At 40.4% G+C, this 11708-nt stretch overlaps 3 non-coding genes across 3 annotated transcripts; 1 reads left to right on the top strand and 2 right to left on the bottom strand.

The window, feature by feature from the left end:
* Positions 1 to 659: 659 nt before the first annotated feature.
* Positions 660 to 732, bottom strand: TRNAV-AAC (transfer RNA valine (anticodon AAC)). The gene has a single exon. It is a non-coding gene; the product is annotated as a tRNA-Val (tRNA).
* Positions 733 to 3960: 3228 nt separating this feature from the next.
* On the bottom strand, positions 3961 to 4034 carry TRNAT-AGU (transfer RNA threonine (anticodon AGU)). The gene has a single exon. It is a non-coding gene; the product is annotated as a tRNA-Thr (tRNA).
* Positions 4035 to 10023: 5989 nt separating this feature from the next.
* Positions 10024 to 10096, top strand: TRNAV-UAC (transfer RNA valine (anticodon UAC)). Its single transcript has one exon. It is a non-coding gene; the product is annotated as a tRNA-Val (tRNA).
* The last annotated feature ends 1612 nt before the right edge of the window (positions 10097 to 11708 follow it).

Genomic DNA, 11708 nt, shown 5'->3' on the forward strand with positions numbered 1-11708 from the left:
ATGGGGATTAACATAAGAATAAAAAAAATAAAGAAAAAAAAAAGAATGTAGCAGGAGGGGAAGAATGAAGGGGGAAATCGGAGGGGGAGACGAACCATGAGAGACGATGGACTCTGAAAAACAAACTGAGGGTTCTAGAGGGAGGGGGGTGGGAGGATGGGTTAGCCTGGTGATGGGTATTAAAGAGGGCACGTTCTGCATGGAGTACTGGGTGTTATGCACAAACAATGAATCATGGATCACTGCATCAAAAACTAATGATGTAATGTATGGTGATTAACATAACATAATAAAAAAAATTTAAGAAAAGAGAGGAGACACTAGCCACAGGCTGCAAGAAAATATTCCTACAGGTATGTTGTAAAAGGTCTCGATACCAGACGACGTAAAGTGCAATACTAAGAAGAAAGGACCTATTTTAAAGTTAAGGGGGTGGATTTCCAGGACGGTCCTATTCTCAGAAGGCCTCTGTTGAGGGCAGGGCTCCGAGGGGCCAGGTCCGACGGGGCAGGTGAGGATGCAAGTCTCAGCGCTGCTGGAATCCGGGTAACTTGGGAAACCCGTGTTTTCGGGTGGGGGCCCCCTGGGGAGGGTGCGCAAAGGCTTAGGCACTTAAAAGATGGCATTTCACCCCAAGGGACAAAATTCCCGGGAAGGGTTGTTTCCGCCCGGTCTCGAACCGGGGACCTTTCGCGTGTTAGGCGAACGTGATAACCGCTACACCACGGAAACCCCCGGGCCGGGCTGCTTCTCGGAATTGCAGGCATGGATACGCCCATTTCCTGGGTGCCCCAAACCTAGTCATTTTGAATGATTTTTCTTTTAGTATATTTTCACTCACGACGAATTTATTTCTCCTTACTCTTTTGGTTTGTTAAAATGGCAATATGGAAACTCCGCAACTCACCGCCGAAGGTACCTCGAAACCAGAGCCCAGACCCCTTCCCAGACCGCGGCAGGTCGCCTCGGGCTCTCCGGGCGTGTGGTCTCCTGACCTTGGAAGCGGGACCACCGCCGCGCGCTGGAGACCTCCCACCCTCCCGCCAGGGCCAAGCTGGTCTGGGGGCCTCCGCCGGGCGGGGGCGCGGCCTGGGCCCAGCTTACTGGGGGGGTGACAAAGGGGTGGCACGACGACCCCGTGTCCCCCCGCGGCTCTGCAGCCGCAGGGCTCAGTGACCGGAGTCAATGGGCTCAACAGATGGCGTGCTTGCCTGGTTTCTAATTTTCCTCTTCGTTTAAACTGACGTCCCTCACTCTTTCGCCCCTTCCCAGCGCTTCCCTGAGGGGTCTGGAAGGTGCTCACTGCGCAATGACCTTCCCTTTGCTCAGACCCGTTGTGAGAGATCCGTGCGTCCGCGCGGCTGACAACCGCGACTTGGAGACCCCCTCCTCACCAGGAACGGTCCGGGGCGCCTGGGTGGCTCTGTCGTTAAGCGTCTGCCTTCGCTCAGGTCATGATCTCAGGGTCCCTGGATCGAGTCCCGCATCGGGCTCCCTGCTCGGCGGGGAGTCTGCTTCTCCCTCTGCCCCTCCCCCCTCTCATGTGCTCTCTCTATCTCATTCTCTCTCTCAAATAAATAAGTAAAATCTTAAAGAAAGAAGTAATGAGTAGCCCACAATGTGCCCAGTGCTGACCTAGGCTCTGGAGGTACCAGATGTCCTGAAAAATTGGACAGGCCTGGGGTACCAAAGGGCACCTGCGCTGATTATTATAATATGATTGCGCAAAATAGGTTAATTACTTTTAAATTGCCAAATGAAACCACAGAGATAAATGCTCACGCATTTTCACAGAAGCATAGAAACGGGGCAATTTTCCAACTCCTAATGATTAGAAAAGGCTTTCAAAAGAAGTGATAACTGATCTGAGATTTGATAGAGGGAAAGAAATACACTGGTGGAGGAGAGGTGGAGAGAAGGGGGCATCTGGCAATGGGAGCAGTATGATAGGTCTTGGGTCAGAGGAGATGTCATGGGACCTAGGAATAATGAGGATACACTCACTTTAGTCAGTAGAGAAATAGGATTTCAGTTAAAGACAAGACACTTCAGTAAAGACATATTGGTGAATTTCCAGATCTTATTTGGGATCAATTTGTAGAGAACAAACACTCCAGGTATTTTATTTAAGCACTCACCTCTCCCAGCAGTGTTTCATATCACTGTTTATCACCTTTATTTCTTACAGTAGCCAGCTTTCCACTCCAAGAGATCTATAAAATAAATCTTCTGACACACAACATTCCTCCCAAATGGCTCACAAAAGGAGAAATCAGCCTGTTCCACCACTATGGGAAGAAGCAAGAAACTAATTGAAATGAAACCCATTGTTTGAGAAAGGTTGTGCACCAAGAGTGGGACAGAGATCATGATAAATAAAAGTATTTCTTAGAACTCTGAAGAAATAGAGCACATAAACAAGAAAATCTCAAGTCTCGGGGTTTATTTATTTTTTATTTTGTCCAGGTTTACTATTTTTTAGAGTTATGTAACTAATAAATGCACCAAGAGTTTTCAGGTTTATACTTTTATTTCCACTTGCCTCCAGCATTTTTTAAAGGAATTTTGTGTGCTTTGCCATTAATTCTTCTTTTTTATCCTCTTCTCTTCCTTCCAAAATTTCTGGTATATCCTAGAGTCCCTTATCACATGAAAAGGAGAGAACAGTTATAACACTAATTGATTTACACTAATTTATATTAGAATTTTTACCTTGTTCTTTGCTTTCATTTCTTTTGAATTGGATTTGACAAACGGCAAATGAGTAAACACAGCCCCAGGCTTACTAATGGGTGTGGAAAGTGGCTATAAACATATAAAAGAATAGAACTCAAAACCACAACCATTGAGGTGCTGGGAAAACTGGACAGCCACATGCACCAGAATGAAACTAGACCATATTTACACCATCCACAAAAATGAACTAAAAATGGATTAAAGACTTGAATGTAACACCTCAAGCCATAAAATTCCTGGGAGAAAATATAGGCAGTAAGTTCCTTGACATCAGTTTTAGCAATGTGTTTCTGGATCTGACCCCAAATGCAAAGGAAACAAAAGCAAAAATAAACAAATGGGGCTACATCAAACCACAAAGCTTTTGCACAGCAAAGGAAACCATCCATCAAAATGAAAAGACAACCTACTGAATGGAAGAAGACATTCTGGTGGTGATCACTGTGTAGTGCATACAGGTGGCTAATTATAATGTGCACTTGGAAGGTATATAGTATTACATGCCAGTTTTACCTCAAAAAAAAAAAAAAAAAGCCACAACCATTGAAACGATCACTAAGTCACTAGCCTTTCTACACAGAATAAGGTCCATGTACCAGCAGAATAACTATCAATCACCAGGGAGCTTGTATAAAGACTGAATTTCAGGCCCCATCAGAGATGTAATGGATTAAATCTTTCATTTTAATGGATCACCAGGTAATTCATGTGCTCACTAAATTTTGAGAACCATGTGCACTATTCGGTGGGCCAAAAAGCTATTTGGTGCAAAATTGGGGCTGGAGGAGGGGAAAATAGCTATTCAAGGAGCCATTCAAGAAAAATAAATGTGGACAGTGTTCTAGTTGATAAAGATTCTAGGAGGCAAAAATAATTAAGACAGTCAGAGAGATCACATAAAGCCGAAGTGGTGAGCGCCTCACATTTGATCTCAAATGGTAGAAGAAGACCAAGAAGCAAACCTCACTTATCCTAGGCAATTCCAGTGCTCAAATCATAACAGTAGAACAAGCTCTCTGAGTTTTTCAGTTCTCAGCATAGATATTTTGGTTTTTCTATCACTGTACTATTGGGAAAGATTTTGTTGTTGTTGTTATTATTTTTTTTTTTTTTTACGTAAGATTCTTCATCTAATGCTGTCCCTCCCACTCCTGGGGCTTTAGGGATGTAAATTCAAATTATCTCCAATTCTCGGACTACTAAATTGCAAAAGCTCACATTGGAAGGCCCCGCTGGGAGTCGAACCCAGGATCTCCTGTTTACTAGACAGGTGCTTTGACCAGCTAAGCCACGGAGCCCACGACAGAAGGTGGCTCACTTGCATATAATTTGAGGGTGACTTCACTGTTCCGTCTGACTGCTGTGGTTCCCAAGAATTTTTGACCAACAGAAATGCATCCAGACTAATTCTCGAGATTATTATCATTTTTTTTAATTCTCAGGATTTTGATCAAGTTTTCTTACTTTCTCCTGAAAGGTGCCCAGCAGTTATACACTGTGCGGGGAAGAGAGACTTCCTCAGCCCCTGGAACCCTTGGAACAGGCAGCCAGACCATTGTCCTTCCAGGAGCGTTTACAGCTCCACACGGAAGATGGATTCAGCTTGGAATCTGCAATAGGGAGACAATGGTGCTTCTCGGCTGCACGGGCTCAAGCAATGCGGATTGCCCCGAGGCTTTCCTGGAGTGACACGTAAATCACTTGGCAAAATGCAGTTTTCTTCTTTTTGTCGCTAAGCGGTTGCTTTTTAATCCCACGTGAAACTGACCATTTTCTGTGTTTGCAGAGCCTGGTAATTTGCTGTAGCAAAGGGGTGCATTAAAAATACACAGTGCTTCTTAAATTCCACACCTGAAACTAATATTACATTGTCTGTTAACTACCTGAAACTTAAATACAAATTTGGAAAAATGTTGCTTAAAAAAGAAATTATATATAAATATCAAAACACATTAAAACTTCACTGGTATATTAGCATCCTTACATTTTTCCCACTAAGCGATATTGGATAGATGTCTTCTTACTCTCACCTTTTTCCTGATATTGATATTAAAACTAATAATTATCCCTTTCTTTCTGAAAAACAAATACTAAAAATGATCTGGAAAAGGCACACGTTCTCATTCCAAGAGATTGGAACTGGACAAATCCTTTAGATGATCTCGTCTATCCTTGACACAAACGTTGGAGGAGTATATTGTAACAAACACCAATTAAACACACATATCTATAATAAAATTCCACAAACTTCTATAAAGAATACACAGTGCTTTGTCGGGAGCAGCCTCGCTGGGCCGTCGCTGCTCGCTGCCCCTCCACACCCCCTTGCCCCTGCCCCCTCCACCCTCTCCATTTCCCCTTCCACCCGCCCCAACCCTGACCCCCAAGCCAGTGTAGCTGAAGAGACACAAGATCAGTAAGGGCGACATCCAGTCCTGGTCCTGCAAAGATGAAGCTAAGCTGAAAAATTTGCAGCCCTTCCTGGGGGAAAAAAGTGCAAATAAAACAGAAAAGGGTGACCCGAGGGAAACAGAGCAAAGTCATTAACCGAGAAACCAAGGGTTGAGACTTAAAATCAGGAGCGTCCAGAGTCAGATGAAGCAGGAGGGGGCCAAGACAAATCTTAGTATCCCCAACCCACATCGAGTCTCAGCACTGTTCCCTGTTATCTTGATGCTTGTACAATTGGTAGGAAGAGTGCAATCAACCTTGGAAATGTAAATGTAAATAACAGCCTATAAATACAAATATAATAATCAGAAAATTCCACCACCTCTCTCTCTGCCCCATATGTAGAGAAATATAAATGCTTTTGACACTGGTGAAATCAAGTGCTTGTTGTCTTCCTGTACAACCAGAAACTAGTGGATTTGGGGGTTAAGAGAGGCTTTGTCTTGTGTGTGAACCTTACATTCCACTGTTCATTGGGGTCAGCATCAGGAGAGATGAGAGTTCAGGCAATTCTTCTCCAAGTTATTCCCTGATCACTTAAAATCATTTAGGAAGAAATATATTTTTGAAAAAGGACAAGAGCAAGCCAGCCAGTTGTTGAATCTGAAGGAAAGTTTGGGTTGATTCTTAGATGACATACTGACTGTGTCACTGAACCTCATCCAGGAAATACCTTCAAGATGCCTTTTTCATTAGAAACCTTCTGCTGAGTCCAGGAAGAAGTGACTGGCTTTGAGACAGAGACAGACACGAGATGCTCAAATGTATGATTCCAAGACTCAGACCAATTCGCTTTATGCTGTTTCCAAAATCCGCATTCATTTATTTCTTTCATAATAAAAACAATCTGTGTTATCCTTTAGAACATTTTTACGTGTGATAGGATGGGTGTAGTTCCCTGAAGGTCTTTTTGCTTGTGTATATACTTTTGTGTTTGTCTACTTCTGAGCTTGTGAAATATTATTCTGCAGTTGGTTGATCTCTGTACTTCCACCTAAATTTCGTTTCTCATATTCTTGAGAATGTGGATGAATCCTTAATTCAGACCTACGGTTTTTAATTCCTAATGGTAACTCTCCAGTAGACTTATTTATTTTGTTGGTATTCTATTAATTTAAACAGATCAAATACTGCAAAAAGATAGCATTTATGTTATCCCAACTATTGTTCAAGAAACTAAATAAGAAATAGATCTAGCATGCAAAAAATTGTAGCAGAGGAGAGAGAAGTAGCATATTTTCAGTGGACTATGACATGTATGGGAGAAAACATGTTTTTTAATATGGTAGATTAAATAACAATTCAATATCATGGTGTTTTATCCTTTGTGTTTATCTTTAACACTCTACCGCAAACAGAGAGGCCAAGCCAATCACATTAGTATCCTTCCCTCAGTGCATCCCTGCATATAATAGACAGCAAACACATTCAGATATTTATAGCTGGTGAATAACATCTGAAATTTTTAGATGCACAGAAAAAATAAATAAGAACCCTCAATAGAAATTTCAACATTCCAGCCTACACTGAAAGTAGTTATATTTAATGTTTTTTCAGAAGTTTCTTGAACTATAGGTCTCACTTGAACAGAACTGCCTTGGCTGATTGAAATTAACTACTCGAGTTTTATAATAAATGATAATAACAAGTAGAGAAACTGCTTCTAATAAAAATACACAAGAGAAAGAATCCCTAATACATAAAGGGAAAATGCAGTTGCTTAAGAGATCCTGATATTATTATATACAAACAGCAAATAATTTGAAAAGAGGGGTTAAGCAGTTGATAAATTATGTGCATTCTTGAGTATTATCGCAGTAGCTCAATGGAAAAAGATTGGCAGGAGGTGTGAGTATAAGTGTATTTTAACTATTTGAAATTCAGTGATGTTTTACAAACATTCCATCCTCCTTTTCAATTTGTTCTTCCTTTCTAAATAAATTGGAGTATTGAAATAAGGCACTGTGTTTTCTTTTGTTGCACATTTTTACAAACTATGCTATCCTTCTGAGGATGTGGGAACTCTCTTTATGAGATTATGGGTGTTCCTGGTCTGGGCCTCTGTTGAGCCTCCACGGGCAACCCTGTTCTTCCAAAATTCATCTTTCTCACTACAGCATCTGAAGTTCAAGTGGTCTCCACTTTGGAAGCTGTACTTCTACCACATTGATTAAAGCCTCCGCAGTCTTTCCTAGACTTTCACTCTAAAAGGCCAACTTTCCCCTTCCAGTGAAAAGTGCCCTGCTGACTCACGCCTCTCCACAATTTAGCTTTATTTTTGTAATATGGATGTCTTGAAACAAAGCACGTTTTGGAACATGACATGTGCTGAACTACCTGTTTGGACTCCATCACATCTTTGGCTACTGTTACTGTAAAAAAAAGCATTACCTTACAAAAAAGAAAAATGCTTGCCGCTATTTATTTTAAAACAGTGTGGCAGATAAAGGCATGAAAAAGGAAAAAAAGAAACAAGGTAAGAATTCAGCCAGGTCTGTCTGACTTATTTCACTTAGCATAACACTCTCTAGGTCCATCCATGTTGCAAATGGTGATATTTCATTCATTTTTTATGACCAAGTAATATTCTTGTGCGTGTGTGCGCACGCGCGTGTGTAATATCTTCTTTATCAGTTCATCTATCAATGGACACAGGTTGCTACCATATCTTGGCTATTGTAAATAATGCTGCAATAAACTTAGGTGTGCATATATCTTTTCAAATTAGTGCATTCATTTCATTTGGGTAAATATGTAGCAGTGGAATTACTGGATCATAGGGAAATTCTATTTTTAATTTTCTGAGGAACCGCCATACTGTTTTCCACAGCGGCTGCACTGATTTAAATTCCCACCAACGGTGCAGGAGGGTTCTCTTTTCTCCACATTCTCACCAACACTTGTTGTTGCTTATCTTTTTGATACTAGCCATTCTGACTGGGGTGAGGTGATATCTCACTGTGGTTTTGATTTGCATTTCCAGGATGACTGGTGATGTTGATCATCTATCTCTTCATGTGTCTGTTGACCATCTATATGTCTTCTTTGGAGAAATGCCTAGTCAGGTTATATAGGATTTTCTACATAGAAAATCATGTTATTTGTGAATAAAGAGAGCTTTATTTCTTCCATTTCAATCTGCACATTTTGTTTTATTGTAGTAGCTAAGATCTCTAAGTCTTTCCTTGACCAGGAAAAGTGAGAAAGAGGACATTTTTGCTTTGATTTAAATCTTAGAGGGAAGCATTCAGTCTTTCACCATTAAGTATGACATTGGTTGTAACTTTCTCTTTCCTTTTTTTTTGTAGATATCCTTTATTTGATTAAGGAACCAAAGCTCCCTTCTATTCCTAGTTTGCTGTGAATTTTTATCATGAATGTACGTGGAATTTTACTAAATACTTTTCCTGCCTCTATTGATACGATCATATTGTTTTTTGTATTTAGTTAGCTTATTAATATGTTGAATTAAAAAAATATGGTGAATTGCCCTGATTGATTTTTGAATGTTAAAACAGACTGGGATAAATTTCATGTAGTAATAATGTATTATCCTTTTTATATATTTCTGAGTTTGATTTGCCAATATTTATTTAGGGATTTTTTGTGCCTATATTTAAGAGAGATGTTGGTCTATAGTTTTCTTTTAATGGCTTTGTCTCATTTTGGTATGCATATTTTAATATATATCCTGGAGGGAAGTAAGTCCGTTTCTGTCTGGGACCATTGGAGAGTTAACCAAATATATGGGTTCAACACTAAGTGGAAATTTCCCACCGACAGACAGTGTTTCTATCACTCAGTGGCTCATGGCTGAACGGGTGTGGACACGTGACATGTAATGGATATGCCTTCCTCTCAGAGCGGATATTCTCAAATTCTGTCTCCTTCTGTGTCAATCCGCTGTTACTGCATAAGAAATCACCCCAAATATCACCAACATAAAACAGAGTTATTTATTCCCAAGAGACTACTGGTTGGCTCTGGGTCACTTGATGTAGGTTGGACTCAACTGGATAAATCTGATCTCAGCTGGGCTTGCTGAAACATCCGAGGATCAGCTGATAAAGACTCAGACTGGGGTAGAGGGAGAGTGGATTCTGTTCCATGTGAGTCTCATCCTCCTCATGGAGCTAGCAGACTGGCTAAAGCATGTTCTTCTGCCTACGGGAGCACAAAGAAACAAGCCCAATAGCACAAACATTTGGTTATGTCAAAGCCACTAACTTTCTATTAGTTAAGGCAAGACATATAAACAACCTCAAGACTCTCTCAAGAGTCTGCAAGTTCTAAACTAATTTCATAGTAATACTAGATACTGATGATGGGCTTGATAGTGATCTTAATGAATGTGGTTTTTGATCTTGTGAATTGAGATGTAAGGTAGTTTCAGGACAAGGGGCAAAGGAGGAGTTAACGTGGACTGCTGCTAAATTCAAGGTTAGTATCCATGAAATATAAATGCACTTTTTAGTACCACAATGTCGTCTCAAGAAGGGATTTTTTTTTTTTTAACCATGTATGTACTGCTGTATCCCAGAGCCTTGAAAAGTGCCTGGAGTATAGTAAGCTCTCAATAAATATGGGTAGAAAAACAACAAATGTTGACCAGACTAAGAATGTTCCAGGAGAATGGAAATGGAGAAGTCATGGTACTCATTAAGACTTTCAAGGTTGTGTATGTGAGATGCAGGTAGTTCATTTGTTCCACACACCCTCCCTGGGCCAAGTTCACAGGAGTTAATTCTTAGGCATAATAACAATTGATACCTAATTCTGGTCTTCTTTTCTCACCTTGATTCTAGTAAGAGCTCTTAGGAGAGTAGGTTGTCTTCAGGTTCCATGGTGTAGTGGTTAGCACATCTGCCTTACACGCAGAAGATCCTGGGTTCGATTCCCAGTGGAACCACAAGGTTACCTTTGGCTTCCATTCAAAAGAAATTTGGGAGCTTCCCTTTTCCCTCCAGATACTGAGATAACCTAGGGCCCAGTGGGTTGTGTCCTCAGTTTCCCCTTCTGGACACTCACTTGACTGGGTACTAAGTGTGGGGCCACGCTGGCTTGCACTATCAGAGGATTTCTCTGCTTTTCCTGATGGCCAGGGAGAAAACAGTTACGAGCAAGGCCTGATCAACAACAAATATGGATACTTTAAAATAGTACACAGCCAGGGCCTGATTGAAAAGATTATTTTAATTCTGTAGTAGTTACAATGTTAAGGATTTATAATTGCAGAAACAGCATCTACTTTGACAATTTTAAGCAGTAGAGGTGGAGAAATGTAGTTAAAGGAAACCCCACTTGTTTGATCTCAGAAACTGGAAGACTCCAGTTTTCATGTAATTAGACATGTGCGGTTTCCCACAGAACCAGATTTTAAGGAGGGTAGATCAGACGTTCTTTTGTGGTTTTGTAAGGAAACATGAACATTCACATGCTTGTGGACAGAAGGTTGCTACAGTACCGATGTGAGAAAATTTGACACTATTAAATAAAATGGAAAGCACAGCCCCCCCTTTTTTTTAAAAGCACTATGTAATATTTAAATGTCTCATAATTTGGGTAGTGATTTAAAACCTGAGGCTAGTAATAATCGCTCAGATCTGAATTTCCCAACATACTGAAACACACGCACACAACAATAAAGCCATACCTTCTCCCCGACTAGAAGAGAGAACACTACAAACTTCAGGTTACTTGTCAGGAGAACTATAAACATCCAATCCAAGCAGACCTATGTTTCAGGAGCTCCCAAAGGCAAGTCTCTGCAGAGATTGGAAGAAGGTCCAGAAATCCATCTAGAAGTAAGAAAATGGCAACTGAGATCCTAAGAATCAGGTAAAATTCCCCTCCTCTCAAATAGAAATTCCACTCTGAGTGAGAAAACACGAAAAGGGCTCCTGGTAGATCAAAGCACAGTCTACAGGGAAGGAACGTGGACGTCAGCCAGAAATAAGGCAGTAGCCACACAGAGGAAGGACCAATGGGTGAAAAGAAAACAGGAGGGAGAAGCTCCCTTTGGAGATTGGTTGGTAAAGGAAAAACAAAGAAGGGGATTCAAAATCCTGCAAGACCAAAGGAGACAAAACTCCGAAGACATAGAAACTTCTCCCCGTGGACCCCTACTCCCTCTCCCAAAGACATCTATTAAAGTTACTGTATTTTTATGTAGGGATAGAAGAGGTTGGTCTTGAACTAGGAATTGTGTAAATTATCCTAAATCTCTTCACACAATATCTGAATAAACTTATACAAAACAACTATAAGAAAACACAAAATCAAAATATTTTAGCTGTTGAAAATTCTTCCAAAAATGAAAAAGCAGAAGAAAAATTTAACACAGCTCCCGTTTGAATGAGACATTTCCTTTTTTTTTTTGCATTTCAAAAGCAATTTTAATGAAAATATATGAAAACAAATGTACAAATTTATATCATGACATTACTGAGTATTAATAACTATAATTTTATACTGAAGAAAATAATCCGCTAAAATTAACACAAAGTTTATTTTCTGAAAAT

Source organism: Leptonychotes weddellii, chromosome 8, assembly GCF_054177405.1.
Source record: "Leptonychotes weddellii isolate Sample4059 chromosome 8, ASM5417740v2, whole genome shotgun sequence".
Classification (NCBI taxonomy): domain Eukaryota; kingdom Metazoa; phylum Chordata; class Mammalia; order Carnivora; family Phocidae; genus Leptonychotes; species Leptonychotes weddellii.